This window comes from Macaca mulatta, chromosome 3 (assembly GCF_049350105.2).
Source record: "Macaca mulatta isolate MMU2019108-1 chromosome 3, T2T-MMU8v2.0, whole genome shotgun sequence".
Lineage (NCBI taxonomy): Eukaryota > Metazoa > Chordata > Mammalia > Primates > Cercopithecidae > Macaca > Macaca mulatta.
Window position 1 is genome coordinate 182,571,929 of NC_133408.1, and position 13,559 is coordinate 182,585,487.

At 38.8% G+C, this 13,559-nt stretch overlaps 1 pseudogene; it reads left to right on the plus strand.

The window, feature by feature from the left end:
• Window positions 1–13,064: 13,064 nt before the first annotated feature.
• Window positions 13,065–13,526, plus strand: LOC144340213 (18S ribosomal RNA; annotated as a pseudogene).

Sequence of the window (13,559 nt, forward strand, 5' to 3'; positions counted from 1 at the left end):
AACATTAGAATATTATATTCTCTTTGGGAGTGATTTATCAGTGGATAAATTAAAACAAATTCTTGAGGAAGTTTGGGAAAAAAATAAATTTAAGGAAAACAAATTTTAAATGATATCCTGAAAACCATCAGGGTTTACCATAAAGATAACAATCTAAAAAAATCAAACAAACAATTTAATAGTGAATGAGAATATGAATACAGAAAATTCATATGAATATGGAATGAAATATTAGTAAAAATATGTTTGAGAACACTTACAAATGAATTTTGTTGTCCAATTTGATTACGAGTCTAGTCAAAGTGTTAGTCTTTTAAACTACTTATAATAGTGTCAGTTTGAGAATATACAACAAAACTTTTCAAATGTTTATTTTGGGAATTTGGCTTTAAATAAAAATAGTTATTATGTACTTGTTCTATTGCCTTACACCACTATAAAACTTGACAAAAATTGTAAGACAACTATTTTCAGACATCAGACAACAGGCAGTACAGGGTCGCCATCACTGGGAAAGAAGAAACCTAGAAGGGGAATTTCACTATTGTCCTGAGACTGCTTGACATGATTTCTGGGCTGCAGCACAAGGACGTAAAGCCCAAGCAGGGGGCAGGGGTCTGTCCAGCAGAGGGAGGCAGAGATTGAGTTCAGAGCTATGGCCATGGCTGATAGTGATAGGGATGAGCTACTGAAGAGAAGGAAGCTATGCAGAATAAGACCTCCAAATGTTGTATGAGGTCCCCTCAAGTCTTTAGTCAAAAACTAAGCAGAAAATGCATGGGAAACACCTCCATAAGACCTGGCAGAGAGCAGTTGCTGGGTAGCTGTGAGAGAAATAGAGATTCTGACAGTTATATGAACATGGGAGACATGAATCCTGACCGGGCAGAGCTGAGAGGGCTTGCTGAAACCCCTGGGAATGCAGCTGGCACCACATAGGGGTCACATCTCAAGAGAAGGACTACCAAAGTCCTAGAGTAAACCACTCCAGAACTGCCCTAACAAAGCTCAGCAAGTCTCAAAAGGATCTCGTTGATCTGCCAATAAGTTCACTGCCTTTTGAAGAAAAATATCTCAGCACTCTCTAAATAAAAGCAAATATATACATATATAAATATATACTTATATATTTTATATATAAATATATAAAATCTGTAGATATACGTGTCTATGGAGAGATATGTATCTCTAGAGTGTCAACAATGTAGCATCTACAATTTCGATCTTGAAATGAAAAATATATTAAACATGGGAAGAACTAGGAAATGTTACACATGGGGAAAAAATAAACAATAAAAACTAAAATCCAACCCTGAAATAACACAAATGTTGGACATTTCAAATGAGAATTTTTGAGCAGTTATTATAGAAATATGTTCAAGAATTTGGAGGAAAATATGGTCATGATTTAATCAACTGATGAAATTGATTAACCCATAGCAATCAAGACAAAAAGGTGAAAGACACAAATTACCATATCAATGATGAAGGAAATCATATGTCTATAGATACAAAAGACATTAAAATAGTGACAGAATATTGTAAGTATATGCAATACATTATTCAACTTAGATGGAATGAAGTTACTTGAATAACACCACCTACCAAAATGATTCAAAATGAAATAAGAAATGTAAAGAACTTCAAATGAAGGAAGCTAAATTTTTTATCAAAAACCCTCTCTCAAAGGAAACTCCAGACGCAAATTATTTCTTCATGAATTCCATTTTAAAATTAAGGAAAAAAGACTATCAATCTTACATAAACTTTTTCAGAAAATAGAAGAGGAAGAAACACTTCACAACACTTTTATAAACCCAGCAAAACCCTAATGCCAAAATCTGTCAAATGCATCTTTGCAGTATCTTTTATGTCTGTACATGAAAGAAAACTTTTCACAATATATTAACAAATTAAATCCAAATATGTCTCAATAAAATACTGGCAAACTGAATCCAGCAGCACATCAAAAAGCTTATCCACCATGATCAAGTTGGCTTCACTCCCGGGAGGCAAGGCTGGTTCAACGTATGCAAATCAATAAACATAATTCATCACATTAACAGATCTAAAGACAAAAACCACATGATTATCTCAATAGATGCAGACAAGGCCTCCAATAAAATCCAACATCATGTTAAAATCTCTCAATAAACTAGATATTGAGGAACATACCTCAAAATAATAAGAGCTATTTATGACAAACCCACAGCCAATATCATACTGAATGGGCAAAAGTTAGAAGCATTCCCCTTGAAAATGAACATAAGACAAGGATGCACTCTCTCATTACTCCTATTCAACATTACTATTGGAAGTTCTGGCCAGAGCAATCAGGCAGGAGAAAGAAATAAAAGGTATTCAAATAGGAAGGGAGAAAGTCAGATTGTCTTTGTTCGCAGATGACATAATCCTATATCTAGAAAATCCCATTGTCTCAGCTCAAAAGCTTCTTAAACTGATAAGCAGCTTCAGCAAAATCTCAGGATACAAAATCAAAGTACAGATGTCACAAGCATTTCAATACATAAACAACAGGCAAGCAGAGAGCAAAATCATGAATGAACTCCCATTCACAATTGCTACAAAGAGAATAAAATGCATAGGAACATAGCTAACAAAGGAAGTGAAGGACTTCTTCAAGAATAACTACAAACCACTGCTCAAGGAAACCAGAGAGGACACAAACAAATGGAAAAAGATTTAATCCTCATGGATAGGAAGAATCAATATCATGAAAATGGCCATATAGAACATAGTAATTTATAGAGTCAATGCTATTCCCATTAAACTACCATTGACGTTCTTCACAGAATTAGGAAAAACTATTTTAAAATTCATATGGAACCAAAAAAGAGTCCAAATAGCTAAGACAATCATAAGCAAAAAGAACAAAGCTGGAGGCATCATGCTACTGGACTTCAAACTATACTATAAGGCTACAATAACCAAAACAGCATAATACTGGTACAAAAACAGACACATAGACCAATGGAAGAGAGTAGAGAACTCAGAAATGATCACACATCTACACATCTGATCTTCAACAAACCGGACAAAAACAAGCAATGGGGAATGGATTCCCTATTTAATAAAAGGTGCGGGGAGAATTGGCTAACCATTTGCAGAAAATTGAAACTGGACCTCTTCCTCACACCTTATACAAAAACTAAATCAAGATGAATTAAAAACTTACATGTAAAACCTAAAACTATAAAAACCCTAGAATAAAATCTAGGTAATATCATTCAGGATATAGGCACAGACATAGATTTCATAATGAAATCGTCAAAAGCAATTATAACGAAAGCAAAAAATGACAAAGGAATCTAAAGAGTTTCTGCACAGCAAAAGAAATTATCATTATAGTGAACAGGAAACCTACAGAGTGGGAGAAAATTTTGTAGTCTATCCATCTGACAAAGGTCTAATAACCAGAATCTACAAGAAATTCAAACACATTTACAAGGAAAAAACAACCCCATTAAAAAGTGGGCAAAGGACATGAACAGACACTTCTCAAAAGAAGACATTCATGCGGCCAACAAACATACCAAAAAAAATCTCAACACCACTGATCATTAGAGAAATGCAAATCAAAACCACAATGAGATACCATCTCATACCAGTCAGATCAGCCATTATGAATATGCTGGCAAGGTTGTGGAGAAATAGGAATGCTTTTCCACAGGTGGTTAAAACCTAAATTAATTCAACCATTGTGGAAGACAGTGCGGTGCTTTCTCAAAGATCTAGAACCAGAAATACCATTTGACCCAGCAATCCCATTACTGGGTATATACCCAAAGAAATATAAATCATTCTATTACAAAGATACATGCATGCATATGTTCACTGCAGCACTATTCATAATGGCAAAGACATGGAATCAACCCAAATGCCCATCAACAATAGACTGGATAAAGAAAATGTGGTATATGTACAGGAGTACTATGCAGCCATAAAAAGGAATGAGATCATGTCTGTCAGGCCTCTGAGCCCAAGCCAAGCCATCGCATCCCCTGTGACTTGCACATATATACGCCCAGATGGCCTGAAGTAACTGAAGAATCACAAAAGAAGTGCAAATGCCCCGCCTCACCTTAACCAATGACGTTCCACCACAAAAGAAGTGAAAATGGCCGGTCCTTGCCTTTGGCTCAAAAAGCTCCCCCACTGAGCACCTTGTGACCCCCACTCCTGCCCACCAGAGAACAACCCCCCTTTGACTGTAATTTTCCTTTAACTACCCAAATCCTATAAAACGGAGCCACTCTTATCTCCCTTTGCTGACTCTCTTTTTGGACTCAGCCTGCCTGCACTCAGGTGAAATAAACAGCCACGTTGCTCACACAAAGCCTGTTTGGTGGTCTGTTCACACGGACGCACATGATAATGTCCTTTGCAGGGACATGGATGAAGCTGGAAGCCATTATCCTCAACAAACTAACCCAGGAACACAAAAACAAACATTGCATGTTCTCCCTTATAAGTGGGAGCTAAACCAAGAAAACACATGGACACAGGGAGAGAAACAACACACGCTGGGGCCTGTTGTGGGGTGGGGTGGGACGAGGGAGAACATTAGGAAAAACAGGTAATGCATGCTGGACTTAATACCTAGGTGATGGGTTGACAGGTGTAGCAAACTACCATGGCACACGTTTCCCTATGTAACAAACCTGCACATCCTGCACATGTACCCCAGAAATTAAAAAAAATAGAGTTGCTACAAAGTACATCTATTGTGGGGGGGAGGTAACTAGATAATTCACTCAAATTTTGATGAGCAAAAGCTTCCAAAAATTAACTTTCTTCAAAAAATAGAAAATATACTTTTGGATCAAAAATAAATAATACATAAATCCAAATATGAATATACATACATATTTTTGTGCATATATATATATGTGTATATGTGAACAATTCTACAACATGACCAAGTGAGTTTATTGCAGGAAAAACAGTGGTTTAGCTTCCAAAATCAATATATTTTACTATATCAGAATAATAAAGAATAATCACTTGACCCTCTCAATAGATTCGGAGAAACCTTTGACAAAATCAATACTTATCCAAAAGACACACTATCAATAAACTAGTAAGACAGTTATCTTGATTAAAGTTATAAATGAAAAATTTACAAATAACATCTGATTTAATAGTGTGTTGAGCACTTTCCTCCTATAACATAATAAGACACTGAAGGGGTGGCCTGCCCCTCCACACCTGTCGGTGTTTCTCATTAGGTGGAAAGAGAGACTTGAGAAAAGAAATGAGACACAGAGACAAAGTATAGAGAAACAAAAAGTGGGCCCAGGGGACCGGCACTCAGCATACAGAGGACCCTCGCCGGCACCGATCTCCGAGTTCCCTCAGTATTTATTGATCATTATCTTTACCATCTTGGAAAAGGGAAGTAGCAGGATAATAGGATCATCGTAGGGAGAAGGTCAGCAGTAAGACATATGAATAAAGATCTCTGTGACATGAATAAGTTTAAGGAGATGTGCTGTGCCTTGATATGCATATGCAAACATCTCCATAAACGTTTTTAGTGCATAAAGAGCAGCACTGCCGCTAGCATGTCCCATCTTCAGCCCTAAGGCGGTTTTCTCCTATTCAGTAAATAGAACATAAAATCAGAAGTTCCATTGCCCGGGGACGGGCAGGAGACAGATACTTTTCTCTATCTCAACTGCCAAGAGGCCTTCTTTCCTTTTATACTAGTCCTCCTCAGCACAGGTGTCAGGGTGGGGGACAATCAGGTCTTTCCCTTCCCACGAGGCCATATTTCAGACTATCACATGGGGAGAAACCTTGGACAATACCTAGCTTTCCTAGGCAGAGGTCCCTGTGACCTTCCACAGTGTATGTGTCCCTGGGTACTTGAGATTAAGAGAATGGTGATGACTTTTCACAAGCATACTGCCTTCAGGCACTTGTTAACAAAGCACACCCTGCACAGCCCCAAATCCATTAAACCTTGAGTCACCACAGCACATGTCTCTTGCAAGGACAAGGTTGGGGGTAGGGTGACAGAGTAACAGCATCTCAAATACAGAACAAAATGGAGTCTCTTATGTCTACTTCTTTCTATATAGACACAGTAACAGTCTGATCTCTCTTTTCCCCACAGACACAAGCCATGAAGTTTTCTCATTCCTCTTTACTTTATTTTAATTATAGATGAGGTCTCACTATATTCCCCAGGTGGGACTTGAATTCTTGGGCTTAATAAATGCTTGTGCTAAGCTGCTCACTATTTTTATTCAATATTATATGGGAGATCTTAATCAGCATGATAAAGCAACAAAAATAAAAGTTTTAAACATTGAAAAGGAAGAAGTCCAATTATTTGCAGATTACATGACTGTTTACGTAGAAAATCATAAGAAATCAAGGAACAACAATTATAAATAATTAGTGAATTTACCAATATCACAGCACACATCAGTGTTTTAAAAATCAAGTTTTTTTTTTACTAGTTGAAAACAATTGAAACACAAACTTCAGAAAATAATACCATTTACAATAGTACCAATAACAAATTACTTAAGGACAATTTAGCATAGATGTTCAACTAAAAACTACAAAACTCCACAAAGGGAAACTAAAGAAAATATTTTTAAATGGAGAGAGAGATCATGTTTATGGATTGGAAATTTCAATGCATTAAGATGGTAATTTCCAACAAGTATGTTGGAAAAAACTGGATAATCATATGGAAAAAACAAACCTTTACTGTCACCTACCACCATAAATGAAAATTAAATTGAGATGTTTCATAGACATAATTATAAAAGCTGAAACCACAAATATTCTAGAAGAAAACATAGAAAAACATCTTTGTGAGTTGAGAGCAGGCAAAATTCTCTTAGGACACCAAAAACTCTACGCAGTAGTAAAGAAATAAAATTACTTATCCTTTGGCAGCCTTTTATGCCAGAGGATGTGTGTTATACAGATCAATAACTCACACATGGAATGAGGGGTTCAACAGTACTTAGAATCATGTGCATACACACAGCACACAGATGGACATGGTCTGTGGGTAAGACCAAGAAGTCTGTGTCCTGTCTGTGGTAGAGTATAGGTCAGAGCAAATGTGGATTATAAAAACGATTTGAGAGGTGCATGAGCCAGCCCAGAGTAGAGAATATATTGGCCTGTGCCATGAAGAACCCTCTCGTTTTTCCAGAAATTGGGATGCCTTTTTCAATTTCATTTCCGTGCGAATGTGTGTCTCCTCCATTCATTCCTCTGATAATGCTCACTCACTCCTCCTCGGGCATAGATTCTGCTCCCAGAATGATTTCTGCTTCTTCTTTCCTTGCTCTGCACCTACAAACTTCTGTCAGAAATGCCCAGGAAAACGGTCTCTCAACCACTGGGTATCAGTCCTCTTTTCTCTCGACTAACGTGATCACCAAGAATAGTTAATATTCAGCTCTCAATTATTAATTCCACTCAAATTACTGCCCACAGCAGAGGGCACCAAAACAGCATCTTTACTTTAAGAATTGCAAATAAGGGCAATGATTTTTTTTTTTTTTTTTTACATTGAAGACAAACCCCAAATAAAAGTTCTTATGATCATTGTCTTGTTTATATTCATCAGACCCCTGGCTAAGCAGTTTACTGGAACAAATCCACATTTTTATTCATATTGTTAATGGAGAACTTTAACCAGAAAGAGAAGAAGGGAGGGGACACTGGAATATGTTATCGGGAGTGTCGGCAATTGCTGTAAAATGTGCTTGGGTACTCCTAAATAAAGCAACAACTATTCAAAATTACACAGGAGACGCAGAAGTGGTGAAGGAGGTGGTAGATGAACAAGAGAGCCCGTGAGGAGTCGGTAATTACTGAAGATGACTCATGTGAGGACACGAAGGCTCATCATTTTATTAAGCCTACTTTGTATATGTTTGAAATTTTTAGAATTAGAAGTAAAAATATCTAAAAATAAGACTTCACCAATTTGACATGCAGCAGGAATGAGTAGGGTAGGATGCCATGGTGTACCCATGCATGAGGGAGAGCCAGTGATATGGGCAGGAGACAAAAATACTGGGTAGAAGAGGGTGGTTTCTCAGCAAAGGCCCCACCCTCAAGCCTGGTGACCTGCAGCTGTTAATGGGGACAGGCATTCCTGTTTTCATCCCCAAAAAGTTGTCTTTTGATGCACCATGTCCCCTTTCTTGTACCCATATAAACCCCAAACCCCAGGCTTCAGAGGCAGACAAGCAGGTTAGGAGACAAGCAGAGGGAGGGCAGAACGATGTGGCAGAGAAAAAGAGGAGGAACGTCTGAACCCCGATAGGAGTTCAACTGGGGGCTGTCAGAGAAGAGTTCAGTCCCTAGATGGCCAAACTCCAAGGGGAAGATCATCTTCTCACTCCATCCCCACTTCCAGCTCCCCATACATCCTACTGAGAGCCACTACCACCACTCAGTAAAACCCCACATTCATCCTTCAAGCCCGTGTGTGACCCAATTCTTCCAGGATGCTGGGCAAGAGCTCGGGATAGAGAGCTGTCACACTGGCCCTCTGCCCTTGCAGAAAGGCAGAGGGTCCACTGAGCTGGTTAACACTCAAGCCGTGCGCAGATGGCAGAACTATCTGCCCACTTACGCTCCTGCATCTGTCCATCTGCATGCTCTCTTTCCCCTCAGGGGTTTGAGCAGCTGCAGCAACCGAAGAGGTGAGCAACACTCCTGCCGCACGTCCTTCCAGGGGGGTCAGGGAACTCTCCTTTTTCACCAGGACAAGCACAGATCTGGAGCAGCAAAGAGCCAGTTGTCTGTTACATCGGTCACTGTTTCACACTATCACTATAACTATTCTGCACTTGCAATCTGCTGTATTAAATATTAAACTCTTTCCTCCTAAAGTCAGGAATAATTTGTGTTAGAATAAAATGAATTCTTTAATGAACCACTGCATATCCAGCTAATTCAAAACAGGAATGAAAGTGTTAAGTACTTCTTTGAAGCACATACCCACATTTAACTAACACGTTTCTACAATAAACCAATATTTTTAATAAAGTTCTGTGCCCAGAAAACATTGACCAGAAAAGCAGGAGCTACTTAAAAAATAGGAGCAATTTGAAACAAAGTTAGGAATCCTGTCCTTCTTAAAACAGAAAAGTCTCAAACTTTACAAAGAATGTATTCAAATTGCATAAACCAAGAACTGAGTTAGAATAAATGATTAAATGCAGAAAAAAAGGAGAAGAGTTGTATCGTCCTATCATTCAAGTGAGACTACACTCCCTGTATTCAAAATTCAATTTGGTTTTGAATTTTCTCCAGCCTGTATTTTCAGGAGGATGATGTCTCCTTGGACAACTGAAATAGATATGCCCTGAGAAAGGAGAGAGATATAACTCTCTGGTGGTTGTCAGTAAAGCACCAGAAAAAGAAGAGAAGTAGAAGAATTTCAGCATCTGCTAAGAACATATAATACATAAGCCAACATGGCATCTTTCTTAAGACCGAGTACCTTGGGAGGGACAATGACATCACTTCCTGAATCCTCCCAGTTTTCTATTTCCATGCCCTGCTTCCTTCAACATCCAGAGCTTGAAACACCTCCATCCTTCCTCTTTGTGCCATGGCCTCCCTGCTCCTCTTCTGTGTGACCTTTTGTCTCCTGGGAACAGGTGAGTTTGGGAAACAGATGGGGAAATCACTGCCTTAAATTTTCCAGGTTCTGGATTAAGCCTATCCCTAGAGATTGCAGCACGAGGACATTTGCCAGTCTCTGTCTTCAGTTTCTGTCTTATTTCCCCACAGGGTCCATGGATGCTGATGTTACCCAGACCCCAAGGAATAAGATCGCAAAGACAGGAAAGAGGATTATGCTGGAATGTTCTCAGACTAAGGGTCATGATCAAATGTACTGGTATCGACAAGACCCAGGACTGGGGCTACGGTTGATCTATTACTCCTTTGATGTCCAAGATATAAACAAAGGAGAGATCTCCAATGGATACAGTGTCTCTCGACAGGAACAGGCTAAATTCTCCCTGTCCCTAGAGTCTGCCACCCCCAACCAGACAGCTCTTTACTTCTGTGCCACCAGTGATTTGCACAGTGCTTCTTGGCCACCTGCTGTCTACACAGAAAGACAGACACATGGGTGAGTTGTATGCTCTGAAGGGTACCTGTATGTGGGTTGTGGGATGTGGGATGTTTAGAGCTTTCAGTGGTCTTAGGCAGTGTGAACCTCAGTGTAAGCTAAGGGCCACTTTCAATCAATGTCCCTAAGCCATATGATGACTTTGAAACCACAAGCTACACTAAATCAATCTCCCCTATTTAATTTTTCCTAGGGAGCTAGCCCAATGGTGACCTTTCAGGAGAATGAACTTGAGCACTTGACAGAAGCTCATGATTTTCAACAAGAGCATTTCTTATAAGCTCAATACAATGTGGATTTTATAGTCCCTTTGCCATTATCTCCACCCACTTTGCAACATCCCACACTTTGTTCTGTTCCCACTGACAGCTCCTTTATCCTGTCTAACCTTTCTCTGCCCCAGTTCTTCCAAGCTCAACTCCACCATTGAGCTCTATATTTGGTTGCCTTTCTACTAAAAACAAAATAACGAGCCTGTTTTCTACAACTTCACTGTAAGTAAATTTAATTATCATTAAATCTGACTCAGAAGTTAAAGTATCAGAGACTATGATTTACAAAAGTAATTTTTTATCTACTACCCCACGCTTTGATCTCTGCTGAGATTCATTTTTAACCTGCAGGTGCAGATAGACTGCCATTATTATCTGGATGCACTGAATTTCAAAAAATAAAATTCCCTGTCCCTAGTATGAGGTCAAAGCTAGGAGCTTGGAGATGCCCCTTTTCTTTCCAGGCACTGGAATAGTCCCCTGGTTCCCCTGCAGTGGGGATTCTTTTAGGAGCCAGGGAGGCCCAGGCACAAAAATAATTGATCAAGGACTGCCAGAACTTGATGTAAAAGTCTTTTTGCAAGGAAAATGCTTCCATAGCCAGCAAGACGCAGAAAATGCTTTCCAAGAGTTCGTTGAATTCCAAAGCACAGATTTTTATGCCACAGGAATAAACAAACTTATTTCTCATTGGCAAAAAATGTGTTGATTTTAATGGTTCCTATTTTGATTAATAAAGATGTGCTTGAGCCTAGTTATGATTTAAAATTCACCAAAACCGCAATTACTTTTGCACCAACGGAATACCATCGAATCTATATTGCTTTGGCCAGTATGATCATTTTAATGATATTGATTCTTCCTATCCATGTGCATAGAATGTTTTTTGATTTGTTTGTGTCATCTCTGATTTCTTTGAGCAGTGTTTTGTAATTCCTGTTGTAGAGATCTTTCACTTCTCTGGTTAGCTGTATTCTTAGATATTTGTTGTGTGTGGCAATTATGAATGGAATTACATTCCTGATTTGGCTCTTAGCTTGTATGTTTTTTGTGTATTGGAATGCCACTTTTTTAATGTTGATTTTGTATTTTAAAACTGCTAAAGTTGTTTATCAGATCAACCAGCTTTTGGGCAGAGACTATGGGGTTTTCTAGATATAGAATCATGTCATCTGCAAATAGGGATAGTTTGACTTTCTCTCTTCCTATTTGGATGTCTATTTCTTCCTTCTGCCTGATTGCCCTGACCAGGACTCCCAGTACTATGTTGAATAGGAGTGGCAAAAGAGGGTATCTTTGTCTTGTGCTGGTTTTCTTTTCGTACTGGCTCTTCACAAGGTTATATATTCTTTAGTTAAGAGTAGACATCTCGATGGACCAGTGACTATCACCCTATTAACCAGTCATGGGAGCACTGCCATGCATTTGGTATTTTAACTTTCAGGTATGCTATCACTCAGCATCGTGGAAGGCCTGGTCCCCTCCCCATCACCTGCAGCCGGACCTGTGTTTGATCCCTACCAATCACCTATATTAATCGCACCTAAATTCAATATTCTGACCGGGCATAACCACCCTAAGGTGCTACTTAATTCATGCTTGAAGGACATAACAGTAATTAACAGACAAACACACACAGTTGTTCCCCTTATTGGACTTTTAAAATAAAAATCCGCAACTCCCCCTCCCCCATCTCTGACTTCATCAACCCAGGAAAAGAGACACCTTGCCAAGCCCCCAAAACAAGAAAGCCTTAATTCAACTCTGACAGAGCCCAAAATATTTGTATTTTAGCTTTGGGTATCCCCAACAGCTACCCCTCAACTAATGCAAATTTTTTTAGGAAACTAACCTCCCACCAATCGAATTCTACTTTTACAACAATTATATCTAATACGCACGCCCATCCATTACTAAGCCCATACCCTAAATTTACACACCCCAAAAGGCATCATCTGTTACCTTGTACTACACCAACTACTCGCCATTACTAACATCTACTCCACCAACTCCTGCTAACTCAACTTTAAATCCCTGAATCCTACAACTGTGAATATTGCCTGTATCTTCTTCTATACTCCAATTTTACACTTAACATATATACAGTTAATGTAGCTTAATTATTTAAAGCAAGACTCTGAAAATGTCTAGATGGGCTTATACGGCCCCATAAACAGGTTTGGTCCTGGCCTTTCTATTAACTCTTAGTAAGATTACACATGCAAGCATCCTTATCCCAGTGAAAGTACCCTCTAAATCACCTTGATCAAAAGGAATAAGTATCAAGCATGCACAAATGCAGCTCAATACACTTTGCTCAGTCACACCCCCATGGGAAACAGCAGTGATAGACCTTTAGCAATAAACAAAAGTTTAAACTATACTAATATCCAGGGTTGGTTAATTTCATGCCAGCCACCACGGCCGAACTAACAGAACTCGGCATAAAGAGTGTTTTAGATCTATCCTTAATAAAGCTAAGCTTCATCTAAGTTGTAAAAAATCCTAGCCGAAATAAAATAAACTATGAAGGAGGCTTTAATACTTCTGAAAACACAATAGCTAAGACCCAAACTGGGATTAGATACCCCACTATGCTTAGCTCTAAACTCCAATAGTTAAATCAACAAAACTATTCGCCAGAACACTACAAGCAATAGCTTAAAACTCAAAGGACTTGGCGGTGCTTTATATACCTCTAGAGGAGCCTGTTCTATAATGGATAAACCCTGATTTACCTCACCATCTTTTGCTCAGCCTATATACCATCATCTTCAGCAAACCCTAGTAAAGGCCATAAAGTAAGCACAAGTATCTACGTAAAAACGTTAGGTCAAGGTGTAGCCCGTGGGGCGCTAAGAAATGGGCTACATTTTCTACACCCAGAAAATCTCACGACAACCCTTATGGAATCTAAGGGCTCAAGTAGGATTTAGCAGTATATTAAGAGCAGAGTGCTTAATTGAATGAGGCCATAAAGCATGTACACACTGCCCGTCACCCTCCTCAAATATTACTTTAGAGATTAGTTTAACTAAAACCCCTACATATTTATATAGAAGAGACAAGTCATAACATGGTAAGTATACTGGAAAGTGCACTTGGATGAAACAAGGTGTAGCTTAACACAAAGCATC